Here is a 12046-nt window from a genome sequence, read left to right on the forward strand (position 1 = left end):
ATAGTGAGAGGCCCGTGCACCGCAATGAAGAGTGGCCCCCGCTCGCTGCAACTGGAGAAAGCCCTCGCACAGAAACGAAGACCCAACACAGCAAAAATAAATAAATAAAAAATAAAAAATAAAAAAAAAAGAAAGAAGATAAAGTGCCTTTTTTGGACCGCTCTTGAAAGTGACACACCATCATTTTTGTCCTATTTTATTTGTAAGAAATGAGTCACCAATTCCAACCCACAATGAGGGTTTGGGGGATTAAGCTCTACTTTTTTTTTTTGGCTGCACCGTGCAGCTTGCGGGATTAGTTCCCTGACCAAGGATTGAACCTGGGCACTCAGCAGTGAAAGCGTGGAGTTCTAACCACTGGACCACCAGGGAATTCCTTAAGCTCTATTTTTAAAAGAAGGTATATTTGTGGATATATATATATATATTTTTTTAAATTAATTAATTTATTTAGTTAGTTTTGGCTGTGTTGGGTCTTCTTTTCTGTGCGAGGGCTTTCTCTAGTTGCAGCGAGTGGGGGCCACTCTTCATCGCAGTGCGCGGGCCTCTCACTGTTGCGGCCTCTCTTGTTGCGGAGCACAGGCTCCAGACGCGCAGGCTCAGTAGTTGTGGCTCACGGGCCCAATTGCTCCGCGGCACGTGGGATCTTCCCAGACCAGGGCTCGAACCCGTATCCCCTGCATTGGCAGGCAGATTCTCAACCATTGCGCCCCCAGGGAAGCCCCTGTGGATATATTTTTAAACCATCACAATGACCAAGCTAGGTCTTGCTTCCTTGCAAAGGCTAATCTCCCTCCTTGCTTTTTATTTTTTATTTTTTTAACCATCACTTCTTGCTTCTTTTGGGTCTTTGAATCTTTCACCACTTTCTCCCTACCTTGCCTCTCCTATTTTCTCTGGTCATGGAAGTACACAGACCACCCCCCTCCACCGACACACACACAGCATTCTTACAAGTCCCTTTTTCTCCTAGTCGTCATCCCTCTGGTTCTGTGCTCTGGCCCCTCACTAGCGCCCCCTCCTCCCATCTGCTCTCCTTATCTCACTCTTCTGCTGGCGCCTCCTCCTCCTTCCTCTCTCTGAACATGGACATTCTCTAATACCCTTTTGTTTCTCTGTATACTCTTGTCCTTGAAACTCTCATTAACTTCTATGATTTTAACCAACCCTTCTTGATAGATGATATCCCAAAGCACACTCTTTTCTCAAACTCCATCCCCAAATTTCCTCCTGTCTGCTCTACTTCTCCAGCTGAATACCCCAGAAGCCACTCAGCCTGCCAAGTCTACATTTAGACCCCCTCCTCCAATCTGCTCATCAGACCATAATCACCAAGATTCATAACCTCAGGGACTCTGACACTTCCCTCCCTCTCCCCCATTTCACCACTACGCCCTTTGGATTTTACCACCAAGACAGTGTCACTAATCTAGTATGAGAGCCTATGAATTGGTCTCTCTGTCTCCAGGGTACCCGGTCCACTCCTTCCTGCTCAGCATGCCTGAATTGATCCTTATACAGCATGGTTCCGAGTATGTTACTCCCCTGGCTCAAAAACTTTCAAGGGCTCCTCCTGGTTACAGACTTTCAGCTGAGCATCCCAGGTCTCACAGTCTGTGAGATTATGGTGCTTTAATGTTTTTTTTTTTTTTTTTTTTTTTACATTATTTATTTATTTATTTATTTTATTTTTTTAGCTGTGTTGGGTCTTCGTTTCGTGCGAGGGCTTTCTCTAGTTGCGGCAAGCGGGGGCCACTCTTCATCGTGGTGCAGGGACCACTCTTCATCGCGGTGCATGGGCCTCTCACTATCGCGGCCCCTCCCGTTGAGGGGCACAGGCTCCAGACGCGCAGGCTCAGCAGGTGTGGCTCACGGGCCCAGTTGCTCCGCGGCATGTGGGATCCTCCCAGACCAGGGCTCGAACCCGTGTCCCCTGCATTAGCAGGCAGATTCTCAACCACTGCGCCACCAGGGAAGCCCATGGTGCTTTAATGTTTAACCTCCAATAGGCTTGAACTCCGAAGACCTGATATGAAATCTTGGATGTGTCACTTACTACTAATGTGACCCTGGGCAAGAAGCCTCACCTCCATGAGCCTGTGTTTTCCTATTTCCAAAAAGGGAATAGCATTACTTCCAATCAGGCGTCTTGAGGATTAAACGAGATAATGTACATAAAGTTCTTATTCTTGTTCACATTAAACCAGGAGCTACACTGTAGCTGCCATCATTACCATCCCATTTAAAGACACCTAGCAAAAAAACACCTGCTGCAAGGTAGGTGCTCAACAAATCAGTGCTTTCCCAAGTGTTACTTGAGTGTGTACCTCTGGCGTTACTTTTATTTTTAAATTATTTGTTCCAGTTGCTTTTCATTATGACAAGTGACAGGATTTCCAAATGTATATGTTAATACATTTATTATACATCAGAGGTTGGCAATCTTTTTCTGTAAAGGGCCAGAGAGTGAATATTTTAGGCTAGGAGGGCCATGTACGATCTATGTCGTAACAGTTCAATTCTGCTGTTATAGCGCAAAAGCAGCCATGGACCACATGTAAATGAATGGCGGTAGGTGTGTCAAACAAAGCCTTTTAATGGACGCTAAAATTTGGATTTCATATAATTTTTACATGTCATTAAATATTCTTCTTCTTTTCATGTTTTCCAACCATTTAAAAAAGTAAAACTATTCTTAGCCAGTGGGTCATACAAGAACAGATGGTGGGCTAGATTTGGTCTGCGGGGCCAATTGCTGACCCCTGGTACAGAGTGTTCATTACATTTAAACAATAAACAGAAACTGACTTAAGAATAATATGGGGCTTCCCTGGTGGTGCAGTGGTTGAGAGTCTGCCTGCCAATGCAGGGGACACGGGTTCGAGCCCTGGTCTGGGAGGATCCCACATGCCGCGGAGCAGCTGGGCCCGTGAGCCACAACTACTGAGCCTGAGCGTCTGGAGCCTCTGCTCCGCAACAAGAGAGGCCACGATAGTGACAGGCCCGCGCACCGCGATGAAGAGTGGCCCCCGCTTGCCGCAACTGGAGAAAGCCCTCACACAGAAACGAAGACCCAACACAGCCAAAAATAAAACATAATGAATAAATAATAAATAAAAATTAAAAAAAAAAAAAGAATAATATGAAGTAAAGAAGAGTACAGATGATATGTGGATCTGGAAAATATTCTGACAATGGTGCAAGAATCATCTAAGTTGGGGCAACACATCAATAAAACTGCACTGGCCACAGAGCTCTACAGTCTGGTTCAACCTAGCTGTCCAGCTGCATCTCTTCCAGGGCCCAGCCAAGCCAGGCTTTTGTTTCCCACATACCCTGCATGTTCCCGAGTCCTTTGGTCTGGAACACCCTCTCTGAGTTATTTTTACTCCCAGTTCTTCTGACACCAAAGCTGTGGAATTCTTCCACACCAGCAACCAGTTCAATTCTCCAGACAACCCTGTCCTGACACTGTCTACGTGGAGCCGGTGTCAGCCCTGCAGGTTGAAGGGCGCAGTCCCACAAGAATGCCCTCACTTCAGATGACAGTCCCAAGCACTGGGTCCCCTAAGTGCCCACACGTCTATCAACTTGGCTACAAAGTTGGAGGTTCCCACAACCCCTTACTTCCAGGTTTGACAATTTGCTGAAATGGCTCACAGAACTTAGAAAAGGGTTTTACTTACCATTACCTGTTTATTATAAAGGATATTATGAAGGATACAAAAGAACAGCTAGATGGAGACGTACACAGGATGAGAAACGGAAGGGTCTGGAACACAGGAGCCTCTGTCAGGAACAAAGACCAAATACATATTTCTTGTTTTAACATGATATCACCCCTTCTCATTAGGCCCAATAAAATCATGTCCTGTAAGGGCCACATTAAATACCATCTCTGTTAAAAGCCCTCCAGTGATTTCTCCCTCCCCCACAAATGATATTTTCCCTTCCCTGCCCCTTCCCTTCATGCCCTCTTCTCTCAGTAACAGCCTGCTGGCACCGTCATTATTGTACTTGTATTACAGTTATTTGGCTATTTATCTGACTCAAAACCAAGGTTCTTAAGGGTCTGGGACCTTATCTAGCCAGAACTTGGCAGTACCTGGCACAAAGCAGGCACTCAGAAAGCATTTCTTGAACTTTGTTTCCTTGAATTGAAAATGGGATTTGACATTATTCTGGCCACTGTGTAAACTGACATAATGGAGTGGAAGAGATTAGCTGGTCAAATTGTCGTCAATGGAGCGGGTCTGCTGGGAGGCTGGGGAGGGGAGAGGTCACACCCTCCGATCTGCAAGGCTGTGCTCCTGGTCTATATCAGTGAAACCTTCAGGAAGCAGGTCTGACTAGAGAGAAAAGTAGGCTTCCTAGAGCTTCCCACGCACCCGAGAGGCTAAGCAAAGAGCACAGAGCAGTTCAAATGCTGATTGTCCCGGGCCCCTGGAGAGCCCAGGTCTGAGAAGGGCGTCCCGATACGCATCGTGCCCCAGTTCTGCGGAGTGAATCAGGCTCTGATGCAACTGGCAATGGGCCTTCATCACGAGCCCAGTCTCTCAGGTTCGGTACAGACGAGCTTTGTCATTTCTCTGAGGGAATCACTGCCGTTCCTCTTCCAGGCTCAAAGCAGCCCCCCTGCCCCATCTAGCCCTCATGAGATGGCAAGTTAAACTGCTCCGATGACCAGGTTTCATTAGGTAAGGAAGACCGATTAAGCAACGGTGACCCAAATAACCTTAGTGGTTCAGATGCTTTTTCGAAGCCAGCGGAAGTCTTGCCAAATTAAAGGATGTCAGGATGAGATACTATGAATATCAGTTTCCTTCTCTCTGGCAGTGGAGAGGATTAATTAAATGCTTGTGAAGTGCTTTGAAAATTTAAGCTGTTAAGAATTATCGTTCTGTGTAATAGGGAAAAAATAGAATTCTTGGCTCATTAAAGCTGTAATGTTGTAAGCCTGAGTGCTTTTTCCAGGATATCTTTGAAGGCTACATTTTTATTAAAAGAAAGGAAGAACGAGAAAGGAAAGAAATGTGTCTATAATATGCATACACACGTGCTGGAAAGTCAGCTGGGTTAATCAGTGTTTCTGTTGATTAAGAAATGAACTGTGAGAAGCTGTTTCTTACTGTGTACCAAAGAGACAGTTACTAGGAATCAAGCGTTCAAATGTGCAGGGACAGTTTCACTAAAATGTTAGCAGACACGCACTTGCTTTCTCTCAATAGGCTCAAGGGATTCAAAGGCTGTGAGACTGAATGCAGGTAAACATGGAGTTTGATGTGCTCTGATAGCCTTTTCCATCTTAACATAACCACATGAGGTGGACATCCTTCTGCCTTCACTCTATTGGCAGATTTGCCCAGGGATGCTTTTGCTTTGTTCCAGATGTCTTGTGATATTCAAAAGTGTGCCATCCTCAGTGGACCCTCGCGCCTCTTTCTTTTTTTTTTATAAGACCCCAAATAACCAAAGCAATCTTTTCTTTTTTTAATGTTTATTTATTTATTTAATTTATTTATTTCGGCTGTGCCAGGTCTTAGTTGCAACATGCGTGACCTTTTAGTTGCAGCATGCAGACTCTTAATAGCAGCATGCATGCAGGTTCTAGTTCCCTGACCAGGGATCGAACCCAGGCCCCCTGCATTGGGAGCGTGGAATCTTACCCACAAGACCACCAGGAAAGTCCCCTCAGTTCTCTTTCAATCCACATTGACTGAGGACTTAGACTTCCCTCTGTGTCTGCACCCGTTTCCTATTGCTGCTGCAACAAATTACCACAAACGTAATGACTTAAAATGACATAAGTGTATTCTCTTATAGTTCTGGATGTCAGCAGTCTAAAATCAGCCTCACTGGGCTAAAGTCAAGGTGTTGGCAGGGCTAGTTCCTTCTGGAGGATCCAGAGGAGAATCCATTTCCTTGCCTTTCCAGCCTCTGGAGGCCGCCTGCATTTCCTGGCTTGTGACTCTTTCCTGGCATCACCCTGACCTCTGCTTCCCTCCTCACATCTCCTTCTGTCAACTCTCCTGCTTCCCTCTTTCCCTTACAAGACCCTGTGATTACACTGGATGCACCAGGATAGCCCAGGATAATCTCCTCATCTCAAGATCCTTAACTCAATCATACCTGCAAAGTCCCCCTCCCAACATATTCACAGGTTCTTGGGGGGAGGTTGTGGATATTTTGGGGGGCCATTATTCTATCGACCAGACTCCATCTGCCAGCCCCCTTCTGTTGTTTTTTGTTTTTTGTTTTCTGTCTACTCAAGCCAGGCCCTGTTCTAAATGTTTTACATGGATTAACTCATTTAATTTTCACAATCATCCTAGAAGAGAGGGTCTGTTACTATAGATAAGGAAACTGTGGCAAAAAGGTTAGATTACTTGCCTGGGGTCACTAATTTAGTACTCAAGCCTAGAACTCACAGACTTTGTGTCCTTAAAGACTTTTTATTACCTTTATTGTTTTTAATTATAAAAGTAATGTCATATATATGATTAAAATAATTCAAAGGAAAATTCCTTTCCTTCTCCTCTACCCCATCTTCAGCTGGATCACTCCTCCTAATAGCCCTTTGCAACTTTAGTGCTTCCTGCAGTCACCCTTATACCTTAATATTATACAGACACCTGAATTTTTAAATTAATATAGACAGTTTTAGGTAGTTGTCCAGATAATATAACATGTACTTTTTACTAATTCTTCTAAAATTATTAGAATGAAAATCCTGAATTTAAAAATTCTCATCAAGGACTTGAGAGCTCTGGAGAAGAATTCATGTATAAACTCTTATAGATCAGTGTACCTTAGTTGAAATACGCAGGCACAGAACAAAGAGCGAAGGCCTTGGAGCCAGGTAGGCCTGGCTGTTAGCTTTCACCCCACCTCTTATTATTAGGTACCCTTGGAAAAGTTACTTTTCCTCTCTGCGTTTCAGTTTCCTCATCCATACGATGCTCCCTTCATATGTGTTGTTAATTTTAAAGTAAGTAACCTGTAAATTTTTTTTAAAATTAATTTATCTACTTTTGGCTGCGTTGGGTCTTCGTTGCTGCGCGCGGGCTTTCTCTAGTTGTGGCGAGCGGGGGCTTCTCTTGTTGCAGAGCACGGGCTCCAGGCGCACGGGCTTCAGTAGTTGTGGCTCGCGGGCTCTAGAGTGCAGCCTCAGTAGTTGTGGCGCACGGGCTTAGTTGTTCCGTGGCATGTGGGATCTTCCCGGACCAGGGCTCGAACCCGTGTCCCCTGCATTGGCAGGCAGACTCTTAACCACTGCGCCACCAGGGAAGCCCCAGTTACCTGTAAATTTAAGCACATGTTAGGAGTTCAATAAATGTTAGTTCTTCCAAGAAAGAAGGAACAAATGTCTTCTAACAAAGAATGAAAACATATAAAACAAAAAACATAAACAGATTCCATAGACAGCCATAGGTTTTTAGGACATGGTCCTTGTCTAATATTTCCTCATTTGCTCAACAAAAATTTTGAGGGCTCTCTATGGCATTGTGCTAGACCTGGATGGGGACACAATGGTGAATGAGCCGTGCCCCTCACTGCGAAGGGCTTAGTGTACTTCTTAGCACAGAACAGGAGCTCAACATGGAATTTTTTAAAAGGCTAGCTTCTGATGACTATAAAGAAAAGATCTGGATCTGTGGAAATGAGTATGTGTGTGTTTGGGGGTCAAGGGGAGGCAGGGATTGTATCAAAAGCACTGGACAGGTGGATACTAATTGCATCTCACTGATTTAAGATTGACATTTGGAATGTAATTATTCTTAATACCACCAATCCCCACAGACCACCAGGTACATAAAAACCTAAATGATTTTCCAGCTTCTTGCAAAATTTAGTGCCTATTACATAACCTGTTTCGTGAAGAAATAGATTCAATTCAAGGAAAAAAACAGTTCTGGGTGAATGCATTTCCTGATCATTGAGGAACTTTTGGCAGTTAGTGCCTATCACGTTTTGGGGCGTTCATGCTGTATCTCCAATTTCTTCTCCACCTTGTTTGGCAAAATTTGTTTTGGATGCTATTTAATACAATCACCAACACCAGACAGTGACTGACTGTCAACAGGTGTGTCTGATAAAGAAAACATTGTTTCTGCTCTGCTTCAGGCATGTCTGACGTGTTGGGGACCTGCTTTCCTTTGCAAAGCTGATAGGAATCTAGTATTTGGGAGGGAGGAGTGCTTCCCTGTTTCAGGCCAAGAAAGGCTCTCAGTTTGGCTAGCAGCAGAGCTAAGCTTGGAAGGGAATGCTAATATGTCTTCAGAGCTCTCCTCCTCAGCTGAATGATAAATGGGTATTAATGGTCTAACGTGAGAGAAGATAGCAGTAGTTTCCTGGGCAAGAGATATCTATGATTGCCCGGAAACAAACACAGCTCATTGACGATCCGGGAGAGATGGCTTTGGCCTTGTAAACTGGTCTGTTATAAAACAATTGTATTGACATTAGACACTTGGAAATCATCTGTACTGTCTTAACTGGTTTTGCCAGCTTTGACGGTGTTATCTGGGATTGCATATAATCCATGCAAAGGACAACTTGCTTTGACTGTATAGAGGACAGCCAGCGTGCCTTGAATGGTACTAGCACATTCATCAAATGAGTCAGTGAACTAATAGAAGCTTGATGGAAGAGAAGTTTGAGAAATGGGCCTTCCAAAAACTCAGGGATTTCAGAGACCCAGACAGAAAGCTATCAATTAGAGCAGGAGCAGGAGAAGGACTTAACAAAGGCAGGATTTATGCTTTGGAAAAAGGGCACCGGTGACTGGGAGAAGGGAGGGTGATGTTAAGTGGGGCTAAGGCTTTGAGTTTTGGGGAGCATTTGGAAAGTTACTGTAGCATTGTATTGTTGTATTGGAGGGATGAAATGGAGTTTAGAATTTTGTATACCTGAGGAATTCCCTGGCGGGCTGGTGGTTAGGACTTCGTACTTCCACTGCTGGGTCCCCGGGTCCGATCCCTGGTCAGGGAACTGAGACCCCATAAGCCGTGCAGTGCGGCCCAAAAAAAATAAAAACCAGAACTTTGTATATCTGAGATTTATATTTATATATATATATTTATATACACACACACATATCTATATCTATATATATACATATATATAAAATTTGAATTCATGTTTCTTAAATTAAGAACACTGGTGTGTCCAAAGATCTACATAGGTGTGTCTGAGTGCTCTTAATTTATAGAACAGTTACAAGAGAATGTGGAAGAGAGGAAGAATGTATGTATATGTGTGTATTTTTAGCAAATTTCCATGTGAAAGAAATGATATCCAATTTTGAACATGATTCAATTAGTAAAAATCATGGACTAATGCAGTACGTCAAAACACTTTCTACTTATTCCACTCGCTCCTACTTCATCTTTTGGTACAATCTCTCCAGACATCATGGAAAGAATAGTTGTTTTTGAGAAGATGTCAATGAGTTGGTCTCTAACCTATATTAAATGTCGAGTTACTATGAATTCGAATAAGATCCTAAAATATAGATACTATTATGAGCTCCTGCTTTATTCATAAGTAGGAAAAAGAAAAGTCACGCCGCTTACTATCACTGGAGCCTTTATTATGGGTCACCTACAGGATTAGCACTTTACATTCCATTGGAGTAGATGAAATTGCCATTTGATGTGATTTCAGGCGACCAGGAAGTATCCCTACCCTGAAATATTTTCCCCATATGGCCTGAAAATATTTGGCACTCACCCTGAAATCCCATCAAGTAGAGCACAATTTGGGTTGGCTTTAGAATGTACAAAATGCTTCTTTATAGATTAACTGTCATGGAAGAAGGGTTGCTTCCTTATTCAGAAAAGGATGTCTAGTTACTTCACAGTAGGGCTATTTTCCTTCAAATGTTTAAAATTTATAACAGTGTGTTTGTGTCCCACCCACACCTATCAGCCATTCATACCTTCAGTAGGAATGAACTAAATCAGATTAAGCCCCTCCCAAATCTAGGTAAGATTAGTGGGGATGAAATTATTCTAATGAGCTAGTTTTGCATAAAAGGGAAGCGGGAGAAGGAAAGAGATGTAGTTTCGACTTTTCTACAGGAGAGCAGGCACAAACCAAGCCAAGAAAAGCAAGTGTGAGAATTCCAGAAACAGAAGTTGCTTCTGAGTGGTGACGTGAAATCTCCAACACTTCGTAACTGACGTGTGGCATCTCCAAGGAACACTTTGTCCTGGGCGCCCCTGCAGCTCCAAAGAATCCACCAATTTATAAGGTACTCTAACATCAAAGGAGATAGTGTCATTTTCAGATGGACAAAATGCTGTTGATAAATGGGTATTAATGGTCTAACAGGGAGAAGGAACGGGGATATGAGGGGTCAAAATTTGATTTTGGCAAAGCATAGTATTTGTAATTTTGATTGCCACAAAATAATATGCACTGTAATTTATGGGCAATTCAAAGGATTTTCAAGGGTAATTTTTATTACACTTATTTTTTTCTTTATGGGCAGAGTTTAGACCCTAACTCTGCTTAGCTGTGTCACCACTATATGTTATGTACTTTTGTATATACCATATGTTTGATTCGTGTCTACCTTTTTTTTGTTTTTTGTTTTAATTATTATTTATTTATTTATTTATTTATGGCTGTGTTGGGTCTTCGTTTCTGTGCAAGGGCTTTCTCCAGTTGCGGCAAGCGGGGGCCACTCTTCATCGCGGTGCGCGGGCCTTACGCTATCGCGGCCTCTCTTGTTGCGGAGCACACGCTCCAGACGCGCAGGCTCAGTAGTTGTGGCTCACGGGCCTAGTTGCTCCGCGGCATGTGGGATCTTCCCAGACCAGGGCTCGAACCCATGTCCCCTGCATCGGCAGGCAGATTCTCAACCACTGCTCCACCAAGGAAGCCTGTGTCTACCTTTTTTAAAAAAGGTAGACTGTTCCTTGGACTCTGATGAGACACAGCTCAAATCTCCAACGGACAGGGAAGTATAGTTTGAAAACTGAGGGAATCTGGGACTTTCTTTGGTCTGGCTCCTAGGAAGATACCAGGTTTTCCTTGAGACCAATGTACTTGGCCCTCTCTTTATAAAGAGGCAGTTTTCTCAAAGGTAGAGAGATCGTGTCCCACTGGCTTACATTATCCCATCAAACTTCCCTCATTTAAAAAAAAATTATTTTATTGAAGTATAGTTGATTTATAATGTTAATTTCTGCTGTACAGCAAAGCGATTCAGTTATACATAAAGATATTTTTTTCATGTTCTTTTCCACTGTGGTTTATCACAGGATATTGAATATAGTTCCCTGTGCTATACAGTAGGACCCTGTTGTTTAATCCATTCTATATATAATAGTTTGCATCTGCTAGTCCCAAACTCCCAATCCATCCTTCCGCCACCACACCTCCCCCTTGGCAACCACAAGTCTGTTCTCTATGTTTGCGAGTCTGTTTCTGTTTCATAGATAAGTTCATTTGTGTCATATTTTAGAGTCCACATAAAAGTGATATCATATGGTGTTTGTCTTTCTCTTTCTGACTTACTTCACTTAGTATGATAATCCCTATGTCCATCCATGTTGCTGCAAATGGCATTATTTCACTCTTTTATGGCTGAGTAGTATTCCATTCATGTCTACCTTTTTGATTTAGTTTATTAAGTTCTACCTTATATCTTAAAAATATGTACCATATACCATCTTGTAATGTCCAGTTTTGCCTTAATTGAATTGAAATTGACAAACCTCAAAATAACTGCTGAAAAAGAACCTTTCTTGGTTTTCCTCATTAATTCCTTTACTAGGCCCTGTTCTCTGTGACTCCAGAGAATCTGCTAGGAAGACACACCTCTGCCCCACCCCAAGCAGGGGTGGGGTGGGGTGGGGTGGGGTGGGTGGGGCAGGGACTGTGGGGAGTGACCTACCACCTCCTTCCTAAGTCCTGGGTTAAGTCCTGGTTTTTTACTTTCCCAATCTCAAGAAACACTGTGCTAATGGTCCCAGAGGAAGAGAGCAGCCACAATAGGCAAAGTACTAGGTTGAGAACAGAAGTATCAACACAGACA

At 43.3% G+C, this 12046-nt stretch overlaps 1 protein-coding gene and 1 long non-coding RNA gene across 3 annotated transcripts in view; one reads left to right on the forward strand and one right to left on the reverse strand.

The window, feature by feature from the left end:
* LOC309616352 overlaps nt 1-10023 on the reverse strand; it is a 31559-nt gene extending 21536 nt beyond the window's left edge. For both annotated transcript variants that reach the window (XR_014237431.1, XR_014237432.1), the window contains exon 1: nt 3687-10023. This is a non-coding gene — a long non-coding RNA (uncharacterized lncRNA). The remainder of the gene's footprint in view (nt 1-3686) is intronic.
* Nucleotides 10024-10135: 112 nt separating this feature from the next.
* Nucleotides 10136-12046, forward strand: part of SIAH1 (siah E3 ubiquitin protein ligase 1) — a 28132-nt gene continuing 26221 nt past the window's right edge. Inside the window, exon 1 of the mRNA XM_082366825.1 lies at nt 10136-10255. The gene's annotated coding sequence lies outside the window, so the exon portion shown is untranslated. The remainder of the gene's footprint in view (nt 10256-12046) is intronic.

The sequence above is a fragment of the Balaenoptera borealis genome, assembly GCF_965194805.1.
Source record: "Balaenoptera borealis genome assembly, chromosome: 19".
Classification (NCBI taxonomy): domain Eukaryota; kingdom Metazoa; phylum Chordata; class Mammalia; order Artiodactyla; family Balaenopteridae; genus Balaenoptera; species Balaenoptera borealis.